Genomic DNA, 11,680 nt, shown 5'->3' with positions numbered 1-11,680 from the left:
TATTCATATTTCAGTTCAAATGATATGCATCTCATGTTTTATTCTGGAAACCAGACTACCAATGGTACGGTGATTTTTGTATTATTAGCCAATGCACAATTCGGGTTTATTTATTTCGGACCTATCACGAATGAAGGTCATCTAAGGTCAAAAGTGAAATTATACATTGAAGACAAATTTCCTAAAATGCAGCAAAGACAAATTAGCGCCCGAGCCGATTGTGACGAAGATATAACCTAAGCATTCATCTTGTTATTAGGGTTGGAGTTAGTGTTCGTGTGTCGTATGAATAGATATCGTTGCAGGAAATTATAATGATCCGTTAAACTCAATTTAGATTCACATCGTACAGGCATGATATACATGCTGGCGAATTCGACTGTACAGACATTTTCGATTTCAGAATTAAAAAGGCTTAGGCCACAACAAATTGATGATTTGTTCTACGGATTTTTGCTTCCCAAAAATGAAGCGAGCGAGCAAAAATAAAAATACATTTATTTTTATTCTATTTTTTGTGTGTTAAATAACAGGCGAGCGAAAAGCGAAAAAAAAATACATTGTCTATGTAAATTGATATATTTTGCCAAATCAATGCATGATATCTGCAAAATACCAGTACAAGATCATTTAGAAGTTATAATTGAGTTTAAGCTCCTATCAAATGTTTGTAAAAATAAAAAAAATAAATAAAAAAAGTCTCTAATAGCTGTTCTGCTTACACACACCAGGTAGTGATTACTTAAATTTAACCTGGTACATGTAGTTTTCATTATCAAAGTTATATAAGAAGCTCAGTTTTCTGTCAATGATGGTTTAATAACACGACACAATAAATAATACAATAAATATCAAGCATAAGCAGTGATTTTTCTTCGCGTGATATTTTACAGCCTGTGCCTTTTTGATTGGGGATAACATGCGATAAACCATGGAATTGGGAATATTTAATCAGTATTATTATGATTATTATGATTATAGAAAACAGTATACCAATTGTTAATATGTGCATGATTAACTGCTTTCTAACATGTATATTATAAAGTGCTAGGGCATGAAACTGATGTATGATAAACTCAATAAATCAATTGAGTTTATTTTAAAAAAAATGTACTTATTGTTTGGCAATTTTGGCGAGGCTTTTAAAAGAAAAAAAGTAACTTTTTGGCAAAAAGTCGTTTTTACAATTTTCAATTTGGACACAGCATATAAGAGTTTGTAATTTGGGGCAAAAAACACTGATACGAAATATCTCGAATTTGTATTAGTTCTAAATATCATAGGTAATGGTATTTTACAATACTCGATGCATTTCTTTTGTTATTTTAGCACTGTTAAAATTAGAAATGAGAAGCTTTAGTTTTGTAAAGTAAAAAAAACAACATTACTTCCTAATGAAACAAAATTTACAAATGGGTAGTTTAAGTTTTGTATTTTAATATAAAAAAGTCAATCAAATGTGAGTAAAGTTGTTTAGGTCCAGAAAGTTTCTTCACTTTCTTACTTATGTTTAATTCATGCTTTAGGGGCATAATGTACACCTTGCACTTAGCAATCAACAGTTTGAACTAGTAGATATAAGGTGGCTCGTACAATTTATATCATACTAGACATGTGTTTGTTCAGTTCAACGGCGACACTCCTTTGCATGTTAATTTTATATATTTTAACGTAATCAATACCAACAAATTTATTCCAATTTTTTACCAATCGAACGCATACCGGCGACATTTCACGTCCTGGTGTAGATGCGGTGTAATTATAAAATAACTCAAATCATCTGTGATGCAATGACTAATTGCCCCGGGGGAAAATTAACATTTCCATTTGTGTCTTTTGCTGACATGACAAGACAGACGAACGCTGCCATTTGTTTTTACCATAAACCAATCTAATAACGCAAAGCGTTATAACACTCTTTATCGTAAAATACGTAGGCTAAATAAAACTAAATCATTTAATAAATAGGTGCGCAGCACATTTTTTGCTGCGGGCGCAAAATAAAAATAAAATATTTTTATTTAGTTTTAAGATTTTTAGGTGCGGCGAATCCCTCTAACATTTAATCAATTTGTTGTGGCCTATTTCGCATTTTTCGACACATGTTCTTCTTAACTTTTATTTTAATTTACATTGAAATATATGTATAATAAGTTCTTTACACATTTTATATAAATTCATAACTATTTGACAAAATCGTATAGTCTCGCTTTAAGGTTGCAGTTGAGGACCCGTGTGCCACAAAGTTCATTATTTGGGATTTAAAATTTGATTTGCTTTGATTTAAATTTGTACATTGCCCTTGTAGCTTAAGTATTATTTCATTTTCATCTGTCTATTATATATATATATATATATATATATATATATATATATATATATATATATATATATATATATATATATATATTGTGATTTCATTTGAATATGAATCATACCATATTGGATATGGAAAAACAGCAAGGTGCTTTTTATTGTCATTTTAGGGATAATCTTTCATTCTGAATAAAAACATTTTTTCATATAAATCTGACGTTCAGTCACTTTAAGATTAGTGATGTCATTATCAACGTGAAATATGACGTCATCACATCTTTTCGCGGAAGTCCTGGATCAACTTCGGCACTTTAATTGGTTTTTAAATAGTTTATTTTTTTCCCTGTTCACAAAATATTCTATTTTTAGCTGCCGTATCAGTATATATAAGGACATGTGGTTTGGTTGTATAATGTCATAATTAGCGATAACACAGTTGTTTTTTTTTTAAAGTAAAGAACATTAAGGAAAATAGCCGATAACATTAGAACTGATGATGGTCATCTAACATCAATTGATAAAATACTTGTCAACCTTACGTTAGATTTATTATAAATGCTTAAAGTTAAAATTATGGGGAAAAAATTCTGTCAATGTCTTCATTTGTATTCATTTGCACATTTTCTAGCTTAATTGTATCATTATTGAATAAAACCAACTTTAATCTATGTCAGTGAACAGTGTGAATTATTTCCCCTCAAACCCTATCAAATTTTGAAGTCAAATAAAAAAGTTAGACTTTTTTTAGTAGAAGATATTACCTCCCTATGTACCAAATTTATTGACAAAGTGCTCTGGCGCTACAAAGAGCTGATATATAATAATATGTCTGGCAACACAGTGACACTGTCCTTAATATTGATTTATTGATTTATTCGTGCATATGTATATATATGTCATACAAGTGAAAATCACACAATACATTCAATTTACAACATTAATATATATATATATATATATATTGAAAAAATAAACAAACGTCGCATGGGTATGAAAAAATTGTATGAATATATGCCGACCGGTTTCGCACAGCTCATCAGGGCCAATCGGGAATCCTCGGACAATTCCGCCATAAGGGCGATCGTCTCTCGGGTGTATTTGGTGGAAGGATATGTCCAACGCCTCTAGGCGGAAGATATTACACCGAAAATATAGTTCGGGTTACACATCACTATATTTGCACAAATTAAACGATAATAAAGAAATATAAGGACCAATATCTCTGAGGAGTAATATAATAGAATATTTATTTATGCTATTGTTTAAAATTAGCTGTCATTGTAAACAAAATATTCAAATGTAAATAAAATGTTAAGAAAGCCAATTAGTTGTTTATTGAAGTGAAAATAAAATCATAATTCAAACTTAAAAGAACCAGTATTTCTTAAATTATATTCATTGCAACATTGCTGATGGGCGCAACATTGCAGGGCGACAAACTTTGAGATTAAATCAATATGTTTATGTTCTATACCATAAACAATTGTACAAGACTGTACAGTGGAACAGAGAATACTCTTCGGTGTAATATAAGAAATAGTAAACTCCACATTGGTCCAAATGGCTTTATAGTGACCAGCCAGGCAGTCACAAACGGTATATGGACAATAGCCATATGGCCCTCAGTGGGGTTTACTATTACCAGTATTGAGACACCTGAAAGGTTTCATGGAATGGAATGAGTGGGGAGCTAGATTAAATTTGAAAAACGATTCTTTCGGTACATTTGATGATGGCAACCATACAGTACTTCTAGCAGATATTCTTTATATTTTAGCCTAGGCATTTTAATTCCAGATGTTGTTATCCCCGCCAGGCAACTAGCTTTTTAAAGCCTTAAAAAATCCAGTGCCATTAAAATTAGGGACAGTGTAACAATATTCGGTTTGGTAATATTCATATATTAAGGCATAACTTTGCCCTTGGAAATGAACTCAATTCTGAATTGCCTCTCAAAATAAGACATACTGTATTGAAAATGTTAAAACTCAGCAGTGGTTGTTAACATTTATATTATTTATCTTTTAAGAAAATTTAAGATGCATATCACAGACATGCCCATCGTTTTGGGTCGGTACTCTTAATTGAGCAGGGAAACAAAACACTTAACATGGTCGACAGTGCAGGCAACAATTGTAAAAAGGTAGTTTCCATCCCAGACTGCCATTACTTACATTAAGTAATTTAACTGTAATATGTCTGGCAACACAGTGACACTGTCCTTAATATTGATTTATTGATTTATTCGTGCATATGTATATATATGACATACAAGTGCAGATTACACAATACATTCAATTTACAACATTTAACAATTGGAAAACAATTATCACAGGTTTTGGATCACAATGCATTGATAGATCACATTTTTAATATCACAGTAAAAGATAATCAGTTAAATTCAGTTACAAGTAACTAGTCAGTGGCAGAGATCTGAAATAACAAGTACCCGATAGTTACAAAATGTTGAAATCAAGACATGATATATATATATACCACAGGATGCCTCATGAAAGTTTTGCAACTTATTTCTAATGGGGTCCTATAGATGGGTGGCAAATGTACAAAAATGGTGGCATTAAAGTGATATTACAGGCATTTTTCACTGTTGAATTGAGCTGAAAAGAATTAACAGGTCAAAAGAGTAAGTTAAAATGTGGTTACTGACCAATTATCTGCAACTCATCTTGCTCCCAGTTGTTTTTAAACATATATTTTATATTCGATATTTTACGTGACTTGCCCAGTCCTGTAAGCCGAAATGATCCGTTAAACATAAGTGTGTCTTTGTGTCGTATAAACGAATCTGCACTAAACCTAAATTTAGGCTCACATTGTACATGCGTGATCAGTTGTCAAACAAAAGTACGGTTGGTATTCAAATGCATTATTTTTCTCTTTCCGGGATATTGTTTTAGTATGTTAATGCTGCATTAACAAATATAAGTGTATATGAAGTGAAAACATAAAAAATAAGCAACGATTGCGATAGACACGTACTATAATCTGTTAGATGCCCATAATATCACTTTAATACGCATACAAATATAATTCATTTAAACTTGAGGCTATAGTCTTCAGATCAAATAGTAATTAGCATATATTATTAGAGAGCACTGGTTATACTACTATCATGTTATCACATTTAAATGTACGTACAAATACTGTATTGATGACTCATTAAAACAATAGTCATATATATATAACAAACCAATCACATAAAACATTAATTTAAACAATAAGACTGCTAGTAAAATATAAAATCAGCATTTTCTTTCAATTTCATATTGTCTGTGAGAGCAGTTTTCAATTTCTTTTTAAATTCATATTTATTCTTAAAGATTTTAACATCAGCAGGTAGACAGGTCCAGTCTTTGATCACTTTATTATAATAAAAAGTAGTGCTGGTAAAACCATTCACTTGAGGTAAATAAAATTTACCTTTACTATGTCTACTGTTATGACTATATATATCAGACACTAAACTAAAATTATTACATTTCTTGTTAACAATTTTATAAGCAGGGTTGAGTGTTAATTGCTTAACTCTAGTTTGAACATTTAACCAACCAATACTACTAAAATCTTTAACTTTCAAAGATGTTCTAGAGTCATATCCATGAATAAATTTAACAACTTAATTCTGTACAACTTGTTATCTATTTTTTAACTGTTTACTAATACCATTGTACCATGAGGAGCTAGCATAGTCAAAATTGCATTGAACCAATTAGTTACATAACAATTTTCTTAATTCCATATTCAAACAGTGGTTTTGTCTATACAAGAATCTTATTCTTGAGTTCACCTTAATACCAATATTATTAACAATAGATGTAGCAGAAAAATCAGTGTCCAATATTGAACCAATGTATTTAACAGATGATTGAGAGACAATAGTGTGATCATTACATTTTACATTAAAGTTATGAAGTTTAGATAATTTCCTTTTGGAACCAAACACTATACATTCAGTTTTTCCAAGGTGAGTTTGTTATCCACTAACCATTTACTGCAATTTTCAAGTTCTTTACCCAAAACACTACTGATGATACTAGGATCTTTGTGAGAATAAAGGATGGCACTGTCATCAGCATAAAGAATAATTTTACATTAGTAAAATAATCAAAAATCACTAATATCCTATATCAGTGTTAAGACATTATGAAATGGATATAAGTGTGACAAGTAACAATAACCCTACACATTTACATCACAGAACATCTGAGATCTACAATTACTGGATATAATATATATGTTGAAAGTTAATATAAAGAGGGCAATACAAAAGAATGTACAAAAGTAGTAATAAAGACAAAACAACCAGTTTACAATGTTAAGATCTATGCAGTTGTTGACAATAAGGGAACAATTACCATTCTTAACTTTGAATTTTGCAAGTGTAAATACATGTATGTAAATCAGAACACAAGAATTTGGTTCCCAATCACTTTGAGCTATATAGGTGCCCAATGCTTACACTCAGTGAATTTGTAAAACCATAATAAACCTGGTGATGAAAAGGTAATGGATCAGCCCTGTTTTAGCCTTAAGTGTAAATTGGTTATTCCAATACTGGGGAGACACCAATACAGGTAACACTCATAAACCAAATAAGAATACAGTTTTTTTATGCCCCCGGCTTTTTAACTGTTCGTCAGTCTGTCTGTCTGAAAACTTTAACATTTCCCATAACTTTTGAAATATTGAAGATAGCAACTTGATATTTGGCATGCATGTGTATCTAATGGAGCTGCACATTTTGAGTGCAAAAAGGTCAAGGTCAACCTTAAAGGTCAAATATACGGCTTCAAAGCAGCTCAATAGGGTGCATTATGTTTCTGACAAACACATCTCTTGTTTTTAAATGAAAAACCACAGACATTATTGGAATTTGCCTCATATTAGGCATTGTGTATACATTTTAAAACTCAATTTTTCCACACTATGAAACAACTTTAAAAAAAAGACAACAACAAATGCTCCTCCATCCCCTTTGCAGGCTAAACAAAGAATCATTTTTTTTATAGAATATTTCAAAATGGGCAAAAGTCAGGGGCAATACTGTTAAAATGCCCTTGAATAACTCTGGTTACATGCGGCTTTAGTATATTTTCTTTGTAAATTTACAGCGAACACACATTATGTCATCATCATAATTGTATAGCTTAGAATTCATTTTATACTACATGTATATAAATATGTCATGAGGTCTTTTTTATACAAATGAACCTGGGTGTTTATGAAAAACACCATCTCCCTGTAAAGAGAGAAGGCATTTGTTCACCAGTAACATTATGTTCAGTAAATTGTAAGCAACATGAAAAATTTAGTTCCCCAGTCATCGTATTTTTTAAGAGTTCAACTTTGCTTAAGTAATAATGCATCAATGTTGATTCTCAAGAAAAAGAGTAATCATGTATGCCTAAACTGTTCTGCTGTGAGAAGCAAGGACGTCAAACACAAGCTTTACAACATTATTTAGTCATTTATAGTATTAGTTACTTAACTTAACAATCTAAAATGAATGTCCATTCTAAGTTTGCTGTCATATTCTTCCCTCAAATTATACATGTTTCTTGCATAATTGAATGTTCATGTCCATGGATCACAATGTAGCCTCTTTTCCTGTATATTCGGCCACTTAAAGAGTGAAATTGACTTTTTCTACTGAATGAAAAGATTTTCAGCACAAGTGAGACACTTCATTAAACATTTGATATCTTCCCCACAAAAGTATGCCAAAATAATTTTCAACACAGGTATTTTCTTAGTAACAGGCCAATTCAAGGTGGCACCCTGGCAACCCTAATACATGTATGTTGGTATCTTTCCTATCAATCTGTTCAGTCATTACTTTTATAGGAAAACATAAAACGTTTTAAGTAATTTGGATATAAATCAATAAATAAATATTCTAATAGACTATTTAACACAAAAACACTGTTTAAACTTTAAACATGAATATTTTCAGAATTATTGGTATTTACACAGCATGTGTAGCTGATTTTACTTAATTTTTACCTTCAATTAAAATTTTCCCTAAAAATAAAAACATTCGCATGTTTTTAAGCTAAATAGAAAATACAACATGTATGTTATAGACTTTTTTAAATAAGCATAACTAACTTATGTTTTATCAGAAATATGTCATTATTACCAAAATAAGGGGGTGAAGGAATCTATTGGAATGGATGAAACAATAGGAAAGAAGGATATATAGAAACAAACTTTATTTTGAATTACTTTTCACAGTTATGTATTTAATATTAGGTTAATTTTGGGATACACTAAAGCAAATATTTACATTTGTCTCAAAATGAATCATACTCTGAAGCCCCTGATGGGAATCAAACCCATACCTCTTTCTTCTGGTGAGGAAAGTATTCTATCTTAAATTACAAGGATATGTAAGAGGATAGTCCAGTAAGAGGAAAACTAGCAATTTCAAAGGAACCTTTTCACAGATTTAGACATGTATTGAAGTTTGTAAATAAATACTTTAAATTGATAAGTTAATGTTGGAACAAAACACCTCAATAAAAAAAAAACTATAATAAAATTAAAAAAAAGAAAGGAAGTCTTCCTTTACTGGGCTCGATCCAGTGACCCTTGGAGTAAAAGTCAAGTGCTTAAACCAATGGGCCATCAGCGCTCCCCATATAGTCAGTGGTTTATTTTATACTTTATATAAGCAATCCTTGTAAGCAAAAATAAGAACTCTCCAAATTATTTTTTTCATTAAATGCTTTATTGATAAATGCAAACATTGAATCTAAAAAGCTGCAATAAAAAAACAAGAATAAAATTAAATAAAAATATAAAAGTCACCCTCAAATGGGCTCGAACCATTGACCCGTAAACGTCTACCGTTTAGACCACTCGGTCATCCATGCTCATACAATGAGTGATGTATTTCATACTTTATGTAAGCAATCCTCGTAGTGTCACAAAATTAAACGAAAACAGTCGATTTAATTTTTAAATTTACTCAATGTCAATACTGGCATCTTTAAATTTTAACAAGTTTGTAAGTATTTTGTGGGAATTCACAGATCTACATAAAATTATTACTTTAAGAATGTAATCTTGAAACAGACGAGCTAAAAACACACATTTTAATTTTCCTCTACGAGGCGTTTGAACCTAGGGGGCCGCCATCTTGTTTTCAAAAGTAGTTTCAAATCCAATATGACGGCCGCCTTCGTACATCAGAGAGACGGTGTGGTGTAGCCCACTGTCCGAAGTGTTCAGATTGCATCAGGGCATATAAAATATACAACAATAACGTCAAATTGTCAAAGTAACAATGTCAAATGACGTTACTTATATAATGACGTCAAACGTCAAATTATAACAATGAATTTAACAGGGGCTTAAATAAATCAATAAAAAAATGTTCTTTTGCTAACCTAGCTGAAATAGAGTCCGAATATAACTTATAAAATGGAAATATTTTAAATGTTGGTTCCATTTTTAAACATTTATCAAGATGTTTGCTTAATGGCATTTGTCTTGTTGAAGGATCGCGCATTTGTTGTTCATGAACAGTTCGTCGATTACGTAGTTTATCTCCAGTTTGTCCGGTTTGACATAATAGAACTGTATTTTGACAAGTCATCACCTGATTTGGACAAGATAACGCGACTGTTTGACTTTATAAGCCTTTATTTTGACAAGTCACAATCACATTTGGACAAGATAACATGACGGTTCGACATAATAGGACTGTTTTTTGACAAGTCAGTACCAGATTTGGACAAGATAACACGACGGTTTAACATAATAGGACTGTGTTTTGACAAGTCAACATCACATTTGAACAAGATAACACAACGGTTTGATATACTTAGACTGTATTTTGACAAGTCAGCACCAGATTTGGACAAGATAACACGACGGTTTGACATATTAGAACTGTGATTTGACATGTCAACATTACATTTGGACAATATAACACGACTGTTTTACATAAAACAACTGTATTTTGACAAGTCAACATCACATTTGGAAAAGATAACACGACGGCTTGACATAATAAGACTGTGTTTTACAAGTCAACATCACATTTGAACAAGATAACACGAAGTTTTAACATAAAAGACTGTATTCAGACAAGTCAGCACCAAATTCAGACAAGATGACAAGACGGTTTGACATAATACGACTGTATTTTGACAAAACAAAAACAAATATTGACAAGATATCACAACGGTTTTACATAATAAGACACCTTCTAAAGACAGAAAAAAATGTAACAATGTAAGACAGCTGTGGCGTTCCATAGAAATCCTTGGAAAATCCAAATTTTGAGAAAAATAAATTGGGCGGGTGGGCGGATTTTATTTTTATTTTTAATTCAAGGTGTCGGACTTAGACATATCCTCGATGTATCTAAAATCGCGATGTATATTGATTCGCGGCCATTTTTGTTTTGATTCGAAATCTCGCGAGAGGTCACGGGTCGGTGATTTTAGTGACGTCACATTTACTACAAAGTGTACTCGATCGTATTTGCTGTCAAAAATGAAAACATGAGATTTAAACAGGTATTTATCACTAGGTCTTCGTAGATGTACCAAAATTTAACATTTTTTGTTATACCCATTTATATTACCATGGATATACAATACTTTCTTTGTTTATCAATAACTTTTTTTGACTTTTTACATTTCGGCTGCAAGTGTTTACGTCCATGAATGAAAGTCACGTGGCTGAAATTTTATAGTAAAGCCAAGCATCTCAAAATATATGGTTTTTGAAACTCACACCTGTAACACCATTTTTTGTTTATTTTAGAAACACCCACAGCCTATAAGGAAAAAATATCGACTTTATTCACCATCTTCTTTGATAAATGCTTTCAAAGCAGTGAAAGATGATGGAATGTCCGTTCTCAGAGCATCCAGGACTTATATGGTGCCAGTAAACACACTCAGGGACAGGGTTTTTGGGAAAGTTGACCCAGAAACAGTTGTAATGGGGAAGGTCCCATTGTTTGATGAGTTTGAAGAGGTAAACCATTTCAAAGCCATGGCTGATTTAGGTTATGGTTATACACAGCAGGAGTGTATTGATGTTGCTTCACAGTTTGCTGTGCAGTTGGGTAAGAGGACAGTTGGCACACCCCTCTCCATGATGTGGATGAAAGGGTTTCTAAAGAGATGGCCAGAAATGAGGGTTGTTAAATCAAGAGCACTTGATCATGTGATGGCCAAAATGGCGAGTGAAAAGATGGTGTCTAACTTCTTAGAAAATTACCAGAAATGTTTACAGAAACATGATCTCCAAGATTAGCTCCATTTGCTTTACAATATTGATGAGGAGGGTGTATCAATTGATCACAAGCTACCATACATAGTAG

Source organism: Dreissena polymorpha, chromosome 1 (assembly GCF_020536995.1).
Source record: "Dreissena polymorpha isolate Duluth1 chromosome 1, UMN_Dpol_1.0, whole genome shotgun sequence".
Lineage (NCBI taxonomy): Eukaryota > Metazoa > Mollusca > Bivalvia > Myida > Dreissenidae > Dreissena > Dreissena polymorpha.
Note: the sequence above shows the minus strand (reverse complement) of the source record.